The sequence below is a fragment of the Chlorocebus sabaeus genome, chromosome 11 (assembly GCF_047675955.1).
Source record: "Chlorocebus sabaeus isolate Y175 chromosome 11, mChlSab1.0.hap1, whole genome shotgun sequence".
Classification (NCBI taxonomy): Eukaryota; Metazoa; Chordata; class Mammalia; order Primates; family Cercopithecidae; genus Chlorocebus; species Chlorocebus sabaeus.
The window spans coordinates 54831267-54848960 of record NC_132914.1 but is presented as its reverse complement, the minus strand read 5'-3'; the positions used below and the strand labels follow the sequence as shown (position 1 = coordinate 54848960).

Genomic DNA, 17694 nt, shown 5'->3' with positions numbered 1-17694 from the left:
TACTTTTTTGCTCATCCATAAGAAACAACCCTCATCCATTGAAGTTTTACCATGAGATTGCAGCAATTGAGTCTCATCTTCAGGCTCTACTTCCGATGCTAGTTCTCTGGCTATTTCAGCTATTTCCACCCCATCTGCAGATACTTCCACTAAAGTATACTTCCCCTCAAAGTCTTCTGCAAGGGTTGGAATCCACTTCTTCCAAACTCCTGTTCGTGTTGATATTTTGACCTCCTCCCATGAATCGCAAATGTTTTTAATGGCACCTAGAATAGTGAATCCTTTCCAGGTTTTCAGTTTACTTTGCCTAGATCCATCAGAGGAATCGGTATCTATGGCAGCTATAGCCTTACAAAATGTACTACTTCTTTTTTTTTTTTTTTTTTTTTTGAGACGGAGTCTCGCTCTGTCGCCCAGGCTGGAGTGCAGTGGCCGGATCTCAGCTCACTGCAAGCTCCGCCTCCCGGGTTTACACCATTCTCCTGCCTCAGCCTCCCGAGTAGCTGGGACTACAGGCGCCCGCCATCTCGCCCGGCTAGTTTTTTGTATTTTTTAGTAGAGACGGGGTTTCACCGTGTTAGCCAGAATGGTCTCGATCTCCTGACCTCGTGATCCGCCCGTCTCGGCCTCCCAAAGTGCTGGGATTACAGGGTTGAGCCACCGCGCCCGGCCCAAAATGTACTACTACTTTTTTTTTTCGAGACGGAGTCTTGCTGTGTCGCCCAGGTTGGAGTACAATGGTGCAATCTCGGCTCACTGCAACCTCCGCCTCCAGGGTTCAAGTGATTCTCCTGCCTCAGCCTCCCGAGTAGTTGGGATTACAGGCCCCCACCACCACGCCTGACCAGTTTTTGTATTTTTGGTAGAGACGGGATTTCACCATGTTGGTCAGGCTAGTCTTGAACTCCTGACCTCAGGTAATCCGCCTGCCTTGGCCTCCCAAAGTGCTGGGATTACAGGTGTGAACCACCACATCTGGCTCTAAAAAATGCATTTCTTAAATAATAAGAATTGAAAGTCTAAATATTTGACTCCTTGATCCATGGGCTGCAGAATAATAGATGTTACGTTAGCAGGCCTGAAAATAACATTAATCTCCTTGTACATATGAATCTTAGCTCTTGGGTGATTAGGTGCATTGTCAATGAGCAGTAATATTTTGAAAGGAATCTTTTTTTCTTTTTCTTTAAGCAACATATCTCAACAATGGTCTTAAAATACTGAGTAAAGTATGCTATAAACAGATGCGCTGTCATCCAGGCCTCTTTGTTCTATTTTTAGAGCACAGGCAGAGTCAATTTGGCATAATTCTTAAGGCCATGGGATTTTCAGAATGGTAAATGAATATTGGCTTCAACTTAAAGTCATCAGCTGCATTAGACCCGAACGAGAGAATCAGCCTGTCCTTTGAGGCACTGGAGCCAGGTTTTGACTTCTCCTCTCTAGCTATGAAGGATGGCATCTCCTTCCAATAAAAAGCTCTTTTGTCTACATTGAAATTATCATTTAGTGTAGCCACCTTTATCAATTTTCTTAACTAGATCTTCTATATAATTTGCTACAGCTTCTACCACAGCACTTGCTGCTTCACCTTGCACCTTTAGGTTATGAAGACAGCTTCTTTCCTTAAACCTCATGAACCAGCCTCTGCTAGCAGCAAACGTTTCTTCTGCAGCTTCTTCACCTTTCCCAGCCTTCATAGAGTTGAACAGAGTTAGGGACTTGGTCTGGATTAGATTTTGGTTTAAGAGAATGTTGTAGCTGGTTTGATCTTCTGTCCAGACCACTGAGACTTTCTCCATGTCAGCAGTAAGGCTGTTTCACTTCCTTACCATTTGTGTGTTCCCTGTAGTAGCATGTTTAATTTCAATAACTTTTCCTTTGCATTCACCAGATGGGTAACTGCTTGGCACAAGAGGCCTAGCTTTTGGCCTGTCTTAGCTTTCAACATGCCTTCCTCACTAAGCATAATTTCTAACTTTTGATTTAAAATGAGAGATGTGTGACTCTTCCTTTCACTTGAATGCTTAGAGGCCACTGTAGAGTTATTAATTGACCTAATTTCAATATTGTTGCATCTCAGTGAATAGGGAGGGCTGAGGAGAGGGAGAGAGATCGGGTAGCGGTTGGTAGAAGAGTCAGAACACATACATTTATCGATTAAGTTCACTGTCTTACATGGATGGGCACAGTTCATGGTGCCCCCAAACAGTTAAAATAGCAACATCCAAGATCACGGATCACAGATCACAATAACGCATATAATAATAAGGAAAAAGTTTGAAATATTATGAGAATTACCAAAATGTGACACAGAGACATGAAGTGAACACATGCTGTTGGAAAAATGGTGCCAATAGACTTGCCTGACATAGGGTTGCCACAAGCCTTCCATTTGGTTAAAAAAGAAAAGAAAAGAAAAAACCAGGCGCAGTGGCTCACACCTGTAATCCAGCACTTTGGGAGGCTGAGGTGGCAGGATTGCTTGAGGAATTCAAGACCAGCCCAGGCAATATAGGGAGACCCCCATCTCTACAAAAAAAAAAAAAAAAAATTAGCTGAGGATAGTAGTGCACGCCTGTGGTTCCAGCAATTTGGGAGGCTGAGGTGGGAGGATAGCTTGGGCCTGAGGTCAAGGCTTCAGTGAGCTATGATCACACCACTGCACTCCAGAAGGGGTGACATAGCCTGAACCTGTGTCTTGGAAGAAAAAAAAAAAAAAAACCAGAGGTAGTCAGTCCAGGACTAATCAGGGGCCTAGGTATCTATGTCTATGGTTTTCTACTTTGGTATCATCTCAGGGTCCAAATGACTGCTGGAGTGCTAGCCTTTACTTTCACATTCAAGCCAGAAGGAATTAGGGATGAGTGAAGAAGCACTGCCCACTTCCTTTAAAGATACTTCATAGCCAGCCTGGCCAAAATGGTGAAACCCTGTCTCTATTAAAACTACAAAAATTAGCCAAACATGGAGGTGTGTGCCTGTAATACCAGTTACTCGGGGAGGCTGAGGCAGGATAATCTCTTGAACCTGGGAGGTGGAGGTTGTAGTGAGCTGAGATCGTGCCGCTGCACTCTAGCCTGGGCGACAAAATGAGACTGTCTCAAAAAAAAAAAAAAGATACTTCACAGAAGTTGTATTTACTACTTGTATTTGTTTGCTAGGGCTGCCATAAGAAAAGAGCACATGCTGGGTGGCTTAAATAGTATACATGTATTTTATTACAGTTTTGGAGGCAGGTTTGGTTTCTCCTGAAGCCTCTGTGGCTTCCAGATAGTCACCTTCTCTCTGTCCTCATGTGATTTTTCCTTTGTGGGCACCATGCCTCTCTGGTGTACTTCCGTGTCCAAATTTCCTCTCATGATGACACTAGTCAGCTTGGATTTAAGGCCCACCCTAACAGCTTCATTTAACTTAATTGCCTCTTTAAAGGCCCTGTCTCCAAATACAGTCACATTCTGAGATACTGGGGGTAAGGACTTTAACACAGGAACTGGGTGGGGGACATCATGTGTTCAGCCCATAACACTACTTCTTACATCGCATGGACTATAACTTAGTCATGTACTCATTTAGCTACAGTGGAGATTAGGATATGTGTAGCTTTTCCCCAGGAAGCTGTGTGCCCCAACTTAAAATCAGCAGCTCTCTTACAAAGAGATGATTGGATATTGGGGAACAAGTAGCAGTTTCTCCTTTGCAGCAGAGGCTTGAGGACTAATGATTATTACAGATTTCCCATTTTTTCTTTGAAATCAGGTTGTTATCTAATTTCTCTGGCCAATCTCATATTTAATGTTAGATTTTGAAAGATTGTCAGCCAGGCGCGGTGGCTCATGCCTGTAATCCCAGCACTTTGGGAGATTGAGGCAGACAGATCACCTGAGGTCAGGAGTTTGAGACCAGCCTGCCCAACATGGTGAAACCCCGTCCCTACTGAAAATACAAAATTAGCCAGGTGTGGTGGCGCACGCCTGTAATCCCAGCTACTGGGGAGGCTGAGGCAGGAGAATTGCTTGAGATGGAGATGGAGGCAGAAAATGGAGACTGCAGTGAGCCAAGATCGTGCCATTGCATTCCAGCCTGGGCAACAAGAGTGAAATTCCATCTCGAAAGAAAGATTGTTTTAATACTGAATTGTTGTCTGAGGTGTCCTTTCTAAGGTCATAGGTTATGGCAGGATAGATGTAGTTGCCTGGCATTTAAGTTAGCAATAGAAGGCATGAGAGTGCCATGAATGTAGATAAATTGTGATTTTTTTCATTTTCCAGATGTCTTCTCTGGGTTGAGTTGGAAACAGTTTCGCAAAGGGGTGGGAAAAGACAGTGTGAACTTTCAGGGTCTCTTTCATCCCTAAGATTCTGTGATGCTTTCTGCATAGTGGGATTTCTTTGATAAAGCTAGAGAAAATGGAAGCTTTAGAGGGAAAGGACCCTCTACTCCTCTTTGTTTGAAAGAGGAGGCTATGTGGTTTGTTCTTTTCCACTTTAGGGCGTAAAAAGGGCATTTTTGACCAAGAATGTAGAGAAGCTGACAAAAACTGTAACAGGGCCCAACCACCACTTCAGTCCATTGATCAAAGCACCTACAGTTCTCATTTTAAGGCAAGTACAGCAGTAATAGATACTGAGCAAATAAAGAGGGTATACATGTCCAGAACATTTTAATCTTGTTTCTCTCTTTACTTTGCCTAAGGAATTGCTGTGGTCACCAGCCAGTTCCTGTGGGTTTCCTTACACAGCAGTGAATCCTTTTGCAGTTATAGAACAGAATGATTTTCATGCTTCCCTGATTTGGAATATTGGCACAACTATTGTTGTTATTGGCCCAGTACTAGTGAAGCCTATGACAGTTTACTTCTGCAGTCCTTAAAGGGCTTGGTGACTGTCATATACCTATAGCTTTATGTGTTTCATAAGTACTTTACACTCTATTCCCATATATTCATTCTCTCTTTGAAGAGAATGAAGATTTGGACCTATATCTCTTATTTGTAACTCAGTAGTACCTTCCTTCCTGTCCTTCTCCAAACGGCTGTTAGGCATTTACCTCTTCAGGCATGCAGTTCTACTGTTTTTGTTTTTGTCCTTTGTTTTGACAATGCAATGGGAAGAACATGGAATTCTGGAACCAAGTAGACCTGGGTTTGAATTCTGGCTCCTTGCATGTAGTGTATGGCCCTGAACAATTCACTTAGTATTTCTGTGTGTTGGTGTCTTTATTTTTTATTTTTTGGTATCTTTTTTTATAAAGTGGAGATAACGCTTTATACCTTGAGAATATTGAGTAAGATGATCTCAATAAACTTAAAAAATTCAAAGTCCTGAGGTGTGGAGCCAGGTTGAGGGGAAAGGTGACAGTTTACAAATCTAACTTTTTAATTCAAAAATATGTTCCCTCACTGATAGTCAGAGGCCTCAGATCTAGGCACCCTTCCCATCCCACACTCCACACCCCAGAATGCTTCTAATGAGCAGCCACCCTGGAACACCTACGACTTTAACTTTGGGATCAGACACAGCTAGGTTGGAATTCTACCATTGCCTCTCTTGTATTGGCTTGGGAAAGTTACTGGATTTCTCTGAGCTTTGGTTTCTTCAACTGGAAAATACCCTAACAAACAGTTGTGTTAGGATTAAATAATAAATTTTAAAAAAAATTTTTTTTTAAGTAAAGTAGAGAAAGAACATAGACTTTGGAATCAGACAACATGGAGGTTCTGGTCTATTTCTGCCACTTAGTGATGAAACCTTGATCAGGTTGCTTAGCTGCACTTGGTGGATATGAGTTGAAGTACATAAAGCACCAGGCTCATAATCATGCTCAGTAAGCCTCAGTTAATCATGCTCAGTAAGCCTCAGTAAATCATGCACCTTTTCCTTTTCTCCTAATTTCTAATGTCAAAGAATGGAAGAAAAGGCTTATGACACAGGAGCACCTAAACTGTTTTGTTTTTAACCTACCACTTAACCCCTGTGGATGTTTGTTCCTACTGTTTGATTCCTAAAGGAATTTTTGGTTTTGTTTGTTTGTTTATTTGTTTGTGTTTGGTGTAGTTAAATAATGTATAATAAAATGCACAGATCTTCACCATTTTGTTAATGAGGTTTGTTTGTTTGTTTGTTTTGAGATGGAGTCTCACTCTGTCGCCCAGGCTGGAGTGCAGTGGCGTGATCTCGGCTCACTGCAACCTCCGCCTCCCGGATTCAAGCAATTCTCCTGCCTCAGCCTCCTGAGTAGCTGGGACTACAGGCAAGCGCCACCACGCCCAGCTAATTTTTGTATTTTTTAGTAGAGACGGGGTTTCACCATATTGGCCAGGCTGGTCTCGAATTCCTGACCTCGTGATCCACCCACCTTGGCCTCCCAGAGTGCTGGGATTACAGACGTGTCGGCGCCTGGCCTAGTTAATGAGTTTTGACAATTGTATTCACCCATGTAACCACTCATCAAATAAAATTGAATATTTCCATCAGTCCTGGAGGGTCCCTTCTTTCTCTTTCCAGTCAATATTTGCCCCCCAAGTCCTGAGCAATCATTTTCTGATTGTGATCACTGTAAGTTAGTTTTGCTTGTTCTTGAGCTTCATATAAATAGACATATATAGTATGTGTTCTCGTGGTGGCGGGGTGGGGAGGAGAGTCTACTTTCTTTAATTTATCATAGTAGTTTTGAGATCCATCCATGTTTTTGTTTTGTTTTCCAAGATGGAGTTTCACTCTTGTTGCCCAGCCTAGAGTGCAATGGCCCGATCTTGGCTGACTGCAACCTCTGCCTCCCCGGTTCAGGCGATTTTCCTGCCTCAGCCTCCTGAGTAGCTGGTATTACAGGCATGCCACCACCACACCCGGCTAATTTTTGCATTTTTATAGAGACAGGGTTTCACCGTGTTGGTAAGGCTGGTCTCGAACTCCTGACCTCAGGTGATCCATCCACCCTGGCTCCCAAAGTGCTAGGATTACAGGTATGAGCCACTGTGCCCAGCCCTATCCATGTTTTTGTGTGTCTCAGTATGTACAGTTTAGGTTGAGCGACCTTTTTTCAAAATGCTTGGGACTTCCTGTATTTCAGATTTCAGATTTTTTGGATTTCAGAATTTTTTTTTTTTTTTTTTTGGCATATTATGGTTGAGCATCCATAATTCAAAAACCCCAAACTGGAAATGTTCCTATGTACATCCTTTGAGCATCATACTCATGCTCAAAAAGCTTTGGATTTTGGACTCTTTCAGATTTCAGATTTTCTCATTAGTGATGCTCAGCCTATAGTTCAGTGTTTTTTATTATTAAATAATATTACATGTGTTTATTCTCTTGAGCCCCCAGATTTTAAACATTTTTTTAAATTTATCAATTGAGAGTAACTTATGATTGATACACAAATTAGTACAGGATTGGAAAGCTTCCAAGGAATTTGCCACAGGGTAGACCAGAATTTTTAGCACCTAGATATCTTTGTCTTGCTTGCATTTTCCCTACTTGGCCATGGATTAAAAAGGAGAAAATGAAATTATCCTTCTGTCTCTGAATGTCCCCTATATAACATATTCCTTTTGGCTCAGTGCCTAGAAAGTTGTTTATAAATTGATGGAAAGATATATAATCTCACTCTGTTATGGAAGGTACCTATCTCAGCAGTAAAAAAAAATTATAGGGAATATGCAGTATTCTCCCTGAAAAAAATAGCTGAATCTTGGCTTCCAATAATCCTCCCCTGTATTATCTTATTTCTTCACTCCCCCACTTGTCCCCTTGACATCTCACAGTCCCCTGTGTGCAGCTTTGAACTACTGAGTATCTTCAGGAGACATCCTGCCTTTGAAATTATGCTATTTGGCTGGATGAAATGTACACTGTACACAAATAGATTGTAGGGAAGCACACATCTAGGCCCTCCTGGGAGCCTAATGTCTGCTTTGTTCTAGTCACTGTTGCATATGAAATAGTTCCTTTCTTCTCCCACCAAAAACCTCCCAAACCCTTAATTTCTTATCTATACCAAATAAACTATTAAGAATGGAGTTACTTCTCTACCTTTTAAGATACTACTGGGTTTATTTTAGCTGTTTAAGGTAACAGAGTTTCAATTTTTTTTTTTTTTTTTTGAGACAGAGTTTCAATCTGGGATTAACAGGCACGCGCCACCACGCCCAGCTAATTTTTTGTATTTTTAGTAGAAATGGGGTTTCACCATGTTAGTCAGGTTGGTCTCGAACTCCTGACCTCAGTGATCCACCCGCCTCCCAAAGTGGTGGGATTGCAGGCATGAGCCACTACACCCAGCCTAAGGCTTTTTTAAGTTAGTTGCTTACTTTTGCTTTTGTTTTGGCCTGGAAAAAATTATTTCCAGGAATCTTTATGCCCCAAGAGTAACGACAACCTTCTGCATTGGCTGAAAGGACTGGAAATTACGTTAATTAAAGGTTATTTTGGAAAGCAAAAGAGCCTCAGGCTAAGAAATACAGTTTTGGCCGGGCGCGGTGGCTCACGTCTGTAATCTCAGCACTTTGAGAGGCCAAGGCGGGCGGATCACGAGGTCAGGAGATCGAGACCATCCTGGCCAACATGGGGAAACCCCCGTCTCTACTGAAAATACAAAAAATTAGCCGGGCGTGGTGGCAGATGCCTGTAGTCCCAGCTGCTTGGGAGGCTGAGGCAGGAGAATGGTGTGAATCCGGGAGGTGGAGCTTGCAGTGAGCCGAGATCGCACCACTGCACTCCAGCCTGGGTGACAGAGCGAGACTCCGTCTCAAAAAAAAAAAAAAAAAAAAAAAAGAAATACAGTTTTATGCTTAGTTTATCTTCCAGTGGATCTTAACTCTGGATTAGTAACAGTCTGACCCTTCATTACTAGCTTCTGCCTACTTTCAGGGCAGTTTCTTTTATCCTAGAAGAAAATGGTGAGGAGACTTAAAGCCATGTGATTTGAAAGCCTGACTTGAAACTGGGAATGTTTAGAGAAGGAAATAAGGTAAAGTTTTCTTTTGTAAAGAGCTGATATGGAATCTTTATGACTCGCACAGAAGGCTAAACAGGGGCCAGTGGGAGGAAGTACCAAAGACGTAAATTTTGCCTCTTTAAAAGGAAAGTATCCCGGAAAGAAATGGTTTCTTTCTGGAGGTGAAGACTTTCCCTACACTAAGAGATATACAAGCAGGGACATTTTTCAGTTACTAATGAGTCAAGAACCTAGTTATGAAAGACTATGTATGTAGAAAAATAGAGCTAAGGCTGGGCACAGTGACTCACGCCTGTAATCCTAGCACTTTGGGAGGCTGAGGTGGGCAGATTAGTTGAGGTCAGGAGTTCGAGACCAGCCTGGCCAACATGGTGAAACCCCTTCTCTATTAAAAGTACAAAAATTAGCCAGAAATTGCTTGAACCCGGGAGGCGGAGCTTGCCGAGATCATGCTACTGCACTCCAGCCTGGGCAACAGAGCAAACTCAGTCTCAGAGAAAAGAAAAAAAAAAGAAGAAGAAAAGAAAAAGAAAAATGGAGCAGAATGAAAAAGCTTCTAAGTACCCCTAGAGTTATGAGATTCCATGATTCTTTTGTGTCTTTGGTAGACTTTCCTTTCTGGTCTTTGACTATTTCTCCCCTTAGTTAGAGGCAGTGTTGTATAAAGTTTAAGAAAGCAAGTCCCAGAGCCAGATTTTCTGGCTTTGAGTCCTGGCTGTGCCATATGCCAGTTGTGTGCCCTTTTAAGCAAACTGTTTAACTTCTCTGTGCCTCAGTTTACTTGTCTGTAAAATGGTGATGATAGTAAGAATAAACATGTAATAGGATCATTGTAAGATTAAATGAGATATATAAAATATTTTAGGATAGTGCCTGGCACAATGTAAGCACTCAAAAGTTTCAGCTGATTATTATTATTATTGCCTGTCTCCCTGTCAGTTTTCTCTTTCTTTCTTTGTTTCTTTGTTTCTTTGTTGTTTGTTTGTTTGTTTGTTTCTTTCTTTCTTTCTTTCTTTTCTTTCTTTCTTTCTTTCTTTCTCTTTCTCTCTCTCTCTCTTTCTCTCTCTCTCTCTCTCTCTTTCTTTCTGTCTTTCTTTCTCTCTCTCTCTGTTTCTTTCTTTCTTTCTTTCTGATGGAGTTTCACTCTTTTGCCCAGGCTGGAGTGCAGTGGCATGATCTCAGCTCATCACAACCTCTTCCTCCTGGGTTCAAGTGATTCTCCTGCCTCAGCCTCCTGAGAAGCTGGGACTACAGGCACGCGGCACGCACCACCATGCCTGGCTAATTTTTGTACTTTTAGTAGAGATGAGGTTTTACTATGTTGGCCAGGCTGGTCTCGAACTCCTGACCTCATGATCTGCCTGTCTCGGCCTCCCAAAGTGCTGGGATTACAGGCATGAGCCACCTGACCTCGCCCGTTCTTCTTTTAATATTCCCCCCCCGCTCTTTTTTTTTTTTTTTACTATCTCCCAGGATTCTGACATAAACTCAACTCAGAGTAGCTTAAATGGTAAGAGGATTTATGACTTCAAATATCAGGAAGTCCAGAGATAGGGAGGGTCCAGACTGACTAATTATTGTCTAATCATAGCATCAAGGATGCAGGCTCCAGCCAGGCATGGTGGCTCACATCTGTTATCCTAGCACTTTGGGAGGCCAAGGCGGGTGGATTGCTTGAGCCCAGGAGTTTGAGACCAGCCTGGGCGACATGGCGAAACCTCATCTCTATTACAAATACAAAAATTAGCCATTCTTGGTGATGGGTGCCTGTAATCCCAGCTACTCAGGAGCCTGAGGTAGAAGGATCACCTGAGCCCCAGAGGTTGAGGCTTCAGTGAGCTGTGATCATGCCACTGCACTCCAGCCTAGGTGACAGACTGAGACCCTATCTCAAGAAACAAAAACAAAAAGCCTGGGTGAGGTGGCTCACGCTTTTATTCCAGTCGCTTTCGTAGGCTGAGGCAGGCAGATCACCTGAGGTCAGGAGATTGAGACCAGGCTGGCCAACATGGCAAAACCCCATCTTTACAAAAATACAAAAATTAGGCCAGGTGCAATGTCTCACGCCTGTAATCCCTGCACTTTGGGAGACCAAGGTGGGTGGATTACCTGAGGTCAGAAGTTCACGACCAGCCTGGCCAACATGGAGAAACCCCATCCCTACCAAAAATATAGAAATTAGCCAAATGTGGTGGCACATGCCTATAATCCCACCTACTCAGGAGGCTGTGGTAGAATCGCTTGAACCCAGCAGGCAGAGGTTGCAGTGAGCCAAGATCATGCCATTGCACTCCAGCCTAGGTGACGGAGTGAGACTCCGTGTAAAAAAGAAAAAAAAAAAAAAAAAGCTGGGCATGGTGGTGCATGCCTGTAATCCTAGCTACTAGGGAGGCTGAGGCAGGAGAATCACTTGAACCTGGGAGTTGGAGGTTGCAGTAAGCCAAGATCTCACCACTGTACTCTTAACCTGGATGATATAGTGAAACTCCATCTCAAAAAACAATGATGGCTGCAGGCTTATTTTCTCTGCTTCCCCATCCTCCATATGTTGGCAGGGTGCTGCCACAGTCCAGGTATCATCTGCATAGAAGATCACCTTGGGTAGAAGATACCTGTTTCTTCCAGAGGCTTTAAAAATTTTTTTAATAAAGTAGGAAACTTTTTCCATCCAATAAAATCCCTTTGTGTCTCACTTGTCCCTTCTAAAACCAGTCACAAAAAGGAAACAGAATTACCACAATTGGTTTAACTAATTAGTATCCATCTCCCAGGGATTGGGGATAAGATCTCCTTCCCTGATCATGTATTCTCAGGGGAAGGCAAGTGCCAAAAGAAATCTGGGTTAGATCAATGAATGTGGAAGAACAGGGAAATCTGGGGAGGTGCCCTTTCCTCTGCTGCTGCATTTTTCTCAGTGTAAGAATTACTTTGTTTTATACAGCTCTTCAAGAGGCCAGTGGTCTCAGTAGAATGACTGACTAAATTTTTTTTGAGATACGCAGGCAGCAGTACAGTGGAGCGATCTCGGCTCACTGCAACCTCTGCCTCCCAGGCTCAACTAAGTAGCTAGGACCCCAGGCGTGTGCCACCATGCCCTGCTAATTTTTGTATTTTTGGTAGAGATGGGGTTTGCCATGTTGCCCAGGCTGGTCTTGTACTCCTAAGCTTGAGCAGTTCACCTGCCTCGGCCTCCGAAAGTGCTCTGATTGTAGGCATGAGCCAACGTGCCCAGCCAACTGACTAAATTCTTAAAAGTGGGTAGTTAAATCAGTCTGTTTTATGGGTAGCTATAAGAACCTAAAGTTCAAGTCTTCCTGTTTCTCCAATGAATGAAGGAAGCCATATGTCTCCGTAAAACTTGAGGTTGAATATGTGACCATATTCTGCAGATGAAAGATCATTTTTTATTTGTTTGCATTCATCGTGTTTTGGCTGAGAAACAGTGTTTGTACCCTGGAATTATTCCAGGTATCCAGATAGTTGATTCCTGACCCACATGTGAAGGAGAGCTGCAAAGTTGTCATTTTGATTTGACGAAGTATACCCATTTGGTAATTAAGGCCCATCCCTGAAAAAGAAACAAACCACTGCTGTGCCTTGCACGGTGGCTCAGGTCTGTAATCCTAGCACTTTGGGAGGCCAAGGCAGGTGGATCACTTGAGCTCAGGAGTTTGAGACCAGCCTGGGCAACATGGCAAAACCCTATCTCTAAAAGTAATAGAAAAATCAGGCTGGGTGCAGTGGCTCACACCTGTAATCCCAGCACTCTGAGAGGCTGAGGTGGGTGGATCACCTGAGGTCATGAGTTCGAGACCAGCCTGGCCAACATGGTGAAACCCCGTCTCTACTAAAAATATAAAAATTAGCTGGGTGTGGAAGCAGTCGCATGTAATCCCAGCTACTTGGGAGGATGAGGCAGGAGAATCATTTGAAACTGGGAGGCAGAAGTTGCAGTGAGTGAGATTGCCACTGCATTCCAACCTGAGTGACAGAGCAAGACTCCATCTCAAAAAAATAAAAAAAGAAAAGAAATAGAAAAATTAGCCAGGCATGGTGGCACATACCTGTAGTCCCAGCTACTTGGGAGGCTGAGATAGGAGGATCACCTGAGCCCAGGGAGGTTGAGGTCGGGCCATGATCATGCCACTGTAGCCTGGGTGACAGAGTGAGACCCTGTCTCAAAAACAAAACCAAAAAACAAATAAAAACTGCTTTATAATTTTTTATATCACCTTCTCTTTCTGACAAAGAAATTTGAGGCTATTTAAGCTTGGAAAAGAGAAAAATACTGAAGGCCTATCATGTGATAAAAGATGTAAATTTAATTTTCTGTGTCTCTAAGACTGATTTAGGATCAAGATTGAAGCAGTTCATAATTTATAATAGGGAGCAACTATACAACAATTAAGACTATTTCATAAATAGTGAAATGATCCTGTTTCAGTTTTCCCAGACGTTAGCAGGCCTTTCAGAAAATTACAAAAATGAGTTCTTCTTTGGGGAATAGGGGAAGATTGTGGGAGGTCAAATCTAAGAACTCTTCCAGTATTGACCATTATTTAATGAATTTTTTGTTTTTTTGAGACAGAGTTTTACTCTTGTTGCCCAGGCTGGAGTGCAATGGCACAATCTCGGCTCACCGCAACCTCCACCTCCCAGTTTCAAGTGATTCTCCTGCCTCAGCCTTCCGAATAGCTGGGATTGCAGGCATGCACCACCATGCCTGGCTAATTTTGTATTTTTAGTAAAGACGGAGTTTCTCCATGTTGGTCAGGCTGGTCTCTAACTCCTGACCTCAGGTTATCCATCCGCCTTGGCCTCCCAAAGTGCTGGGATTACAGGCATGAGCCACTGTGCCTGACTAATTTTTTTCTTTTTTTTTTTTGAGACGGATTTTTCGCTCTTGTTGCCCAGGCTGGACTGCAGTGGCACAATCTCAGCTTACCGCAACCTCCACCTTCCTGGTTCAAGTGATTCTCTGGCCTCAGCCTCCCGAGTAGCTGGGATTACAGGCATGCACCACCACACCTGGCTAATTTTATATTTTTGGTAGAGATGGGGTTTCTCCATATTGGTCATGCTGGTCTCAAACTCCCAACCTCGGGTGATCTGCCCACCTCAGCCTCCCAAAGTGCTGGGATTACAGGCATGAGCCACTGTGCCTGATTTTTTTTTTTTTTTTTTTTTTTTTGTTTCAGAGACAGGATCTTGCTTTGTCACCCGGGCTGGAGAGTAGTGGTGTGGTTGTAGCCTACCGTAGCCTTGAACTCCTGGGCTCAAGTGATCCTCCTACCTCAGCCTCCCAAGTAGCTGGGACGACAGGCGTACCCCACCGCACCCAGCTAATTTTGTTTTTTTTTGTAGAGAGGAGGTCTCACTATGTTGCCCAGGCTGGTCTCAAACTCTTGACCTCAAGCAACCCTCCCACCTCAGCCTTTTGAATTGCTAAGATTACAGACATGAGCCACTGCACCCAGCACTATTTATTTATTTATTTAGAGACAAGATCTTATTCTGTCGCCCAGGCTGGAGTGTAGTGGCAGAGTCATGGCTCAATGCATCCTTGACGTCCTGGGCTCAAGTGATCCTCCCGCCTCTGCCTCCTGAGTAGCTGAGACTACAAGTGTGCACTACTATGTCTGGCTAATTTTTTTTTTTTTAAATTTTGTAGAGACAGGGTCTCACTGTGTTGTCTTGAACTTCTGGGCTCAAGCAATCCTGCTGGCTCAGCCTCCCAAAGTGTTGGGGTGACAGGCATGAGCCAACACACACAGCCCCCAATTTTGATCTTTATTAATGTTTCCTACCCAAGAGATAGGGAGAATGCATGTGGTGAGTTTTACTAGTACTTCAGACTGAAGAGAAGTGAGGCTTGATTTACCTATTGTGGGGGTGGGTAATACATACATACATACTACATACATAAACAAAGTCCCATGTATAGCAAATGATCCATGAAGGTCTGTAGGTTATAACTGTTTTTATAGTAGCCTTTAGTTACTGAAGCAGTTAATTCTAAAGTGGAAGTTTGTATCAGTGTCTTTCAATACTTGTAGCCAGTTTCCTCTAATATTTTTTGTCTTTAAATTCAACTTTCAACTATATGACTTTTTTTTTTTTTTTGAACCAAAGTCTTACTCTGTCACCCAGGCTGGAGTGCAGTGGTGTGATCTCGGCTCACCGTGACTTCCGCTTCCCAGGTTCAAGTGATTCTCCTGCCTCCATCTCCCAAATAGCTGGGAGGCAATTGAGTGCAATTGAGCCAGCTTGCTTAAGATAAAGGAAAAAATTTAAGGCTAGACGCAATAGCTCACCACCACGCCAGGCTAATTTTTGTATTTTTAGTAGAGACAGGTTTCACCATATTGGTCAGGCTGGTCTCGAACTCCTAACCTCAGGTGATCCACCCACCTCGGCCTCCCAAAGTGCTGGGATTGCAAGTGTGAGCAACTGTGCCCAGCCGTCAACTATATGACTTTGCAATTGTGTGAATGACTCTCTGGCCCTCTAAAGAGAATTTACCTAAGTAAACCAAGTCTCCAGGCAGCTACTGAAGAGCCACCACAAGGTGAACAAAACAATGATCTAACCCCCTCAGCCTTCTGAGTAACTAGAACTACAGTCACATGCCACCGCTCCCTGAACCCAGGAGTTTGAGGCTGCAGTGAGCTATGATCGCATCACTGCATTCCAGCCTGGGTGACAGAGTGAGATCCGTCTCAAAAAAAAAAAAAAATCACAAAGCAATAGCCTGGCAGACCATCTAACTTATGTCAGGATGTGGCTACCTTTGCTTCTTGAAAGACTTCTGGGTCTTACCCTTTAAACTGATTTAAAAGAGAGAAAAATATCTGTTGTGACAGTTTTCTTGAAGCATTGCTAACCATTTGTCTGTTTATTTAATTCTGTTTCTAGGGCTTCACTGGGAATAGATGTAACATCTGGGAGAGTTACCAGTAAAGGAGGGAAAGAAGTCTTTAGGGTTGAAGTACAGTCAGTAACCTGTATAAGGAGAAACCTCTGCAAACTATTGTTGGAGCTAAACGTGTTTGACTTGGGCTATTGAGGACATGCATCTGTGTATAGAGTATCAACTTCTGTTTCTTAGTGTGTGGTTGGAGAACTGTGTAGGCTTCATTACAGGATTTCCCAGGTAGTGATAGTAAGTGATAAAGAAACAGCCGTCCCTGCACTATAGATACTCTATCACTGACAGACAGTAGATTGACTGAACCCAAATAGTGTACAGCAAAGTAAAGATTCTTCCTCCAGGGAGGGACCCAATTTTTCTGAAGGACAGATGTCTACAAAGTTCTCTTCTTGTTTTTTCAGCTTGCTTAAGATAAAGGAAAGAATTTAAGGCTGGGTGCGATGGCTCACGCCTTTAATCCCAACACTTTGGGAGGCCGAAGTGGGAGGATCACTTGAGTCCAGGAGTTCAAGACCAATTTGGGCAACATACCAAGACTCCATCTCTCCCAAAAAATCTTAAAAATGAGCCAGGCGTGCCGGGTGCAGTGGCTCAAGCCTGTAAACCCAGCACTTTGGGAGGCCGAGGTGGGCGGATCATGAGGTCAGGAGGTCGAGACCATCTTGGCTAACACAGTGAAACCCCATCTCTACTAAAAAATAGAAAAAAATCATCTGGGCGTGGTGGCAGGCACCTGTAGTCCTAGCTACTCGGGAGGCTGAGGCAGGAGAATGGCATGAACCCGGGAGGCAGAGCTTGCAGTGAGCCGAGATCGTGCCACTGCACTCCAGCCTGGGCGACAGAGCGAGACTACATCTCAAAAAAAAAAAAAAAAATTTAGCCGGGCATATGCCTGTATTCCTAGTTACGTGGGAGGCAGAGGTGAGAACATTGCTTGAGCCCAGAAGTTCAAGGTTGCAGTGAGCTATGATTGTGACACTGCACCCCAGCCTGGATGACAGAGTGAGACTCATCTAAAAATATATATATATTTGTAGGATTTTGTATATTCTATAATCATTTAAGCTTTGTCTGATTTTACTGCTTTTTGAAGGGAGAATAGCTTGAAGTTGATAACAGTGTTGTAGGTTTGTGGTAGCTCTGAAAGTTCTTCCTTGGGAAAGGAGAATATTCCTTTCTAGTAGTCAATAGAGCTTTATAATTTTCTTCTTGCTAGAGAGAATCTAATGGGTGAAGTGACTGAGCCAGAAATGTGAGCAAATTTCTGTAGGGAACAAGGGGAGAAAATAAAGTGTCAAGAGGGCTCACACTACTTTAGAACTGAATCCTGGTGAATCTCAAAATAATTATGCTGAGTAAAAGAGTCCAGACAGTGTGATTGATTCCATTTATACAAAATTCTAGAAAATGCAGACTAATCTGTAGTGTCAGAACAGATCAGTAGTTGGCTGGGGGTAGTGGGAAGGAGGAAGAGATTACAAAGGGACATGAGGAACCTTTGGGGCATGATGAATGTGCTCACTGTCTTGATTGGGGTGATGGTTTTACAGGTGAATGCATGTGTCATAATATAAAATTATACATTTTAAATATATGCAGTTTATGTCAATTTTACCTCAATAAAGGTTTTTTGTTGTTGTTGTTGTTTTTGTTTTTGTTTTTTTAAAGAAATGAATGCAGGGACAGCATTTATTAAATAACTCTTTTCTGGGTTATAGGAAGGCTACTGGAAAAAAATGTACCCATGTGAAATATAAGTCCTGTGTATTTGTTAAGTATGGATACATACCTCCTGCTTAATGCAT

The 17694-nt window shown here is 43.0% G+C and overlaps 1 protein-coding gene across 12 annotated transcripts in view; it reads left to right on the top strand.

Moving 5' to 3' along the window:
• R3HDM2 (R3H domain containing 2) overlaps window positions 1–17694 on the top strand; it is a 179319-nt gene that overhangs the window by 102456 nt on the left and 59169 nt on the right. The window lies entirely within an intron of this gene.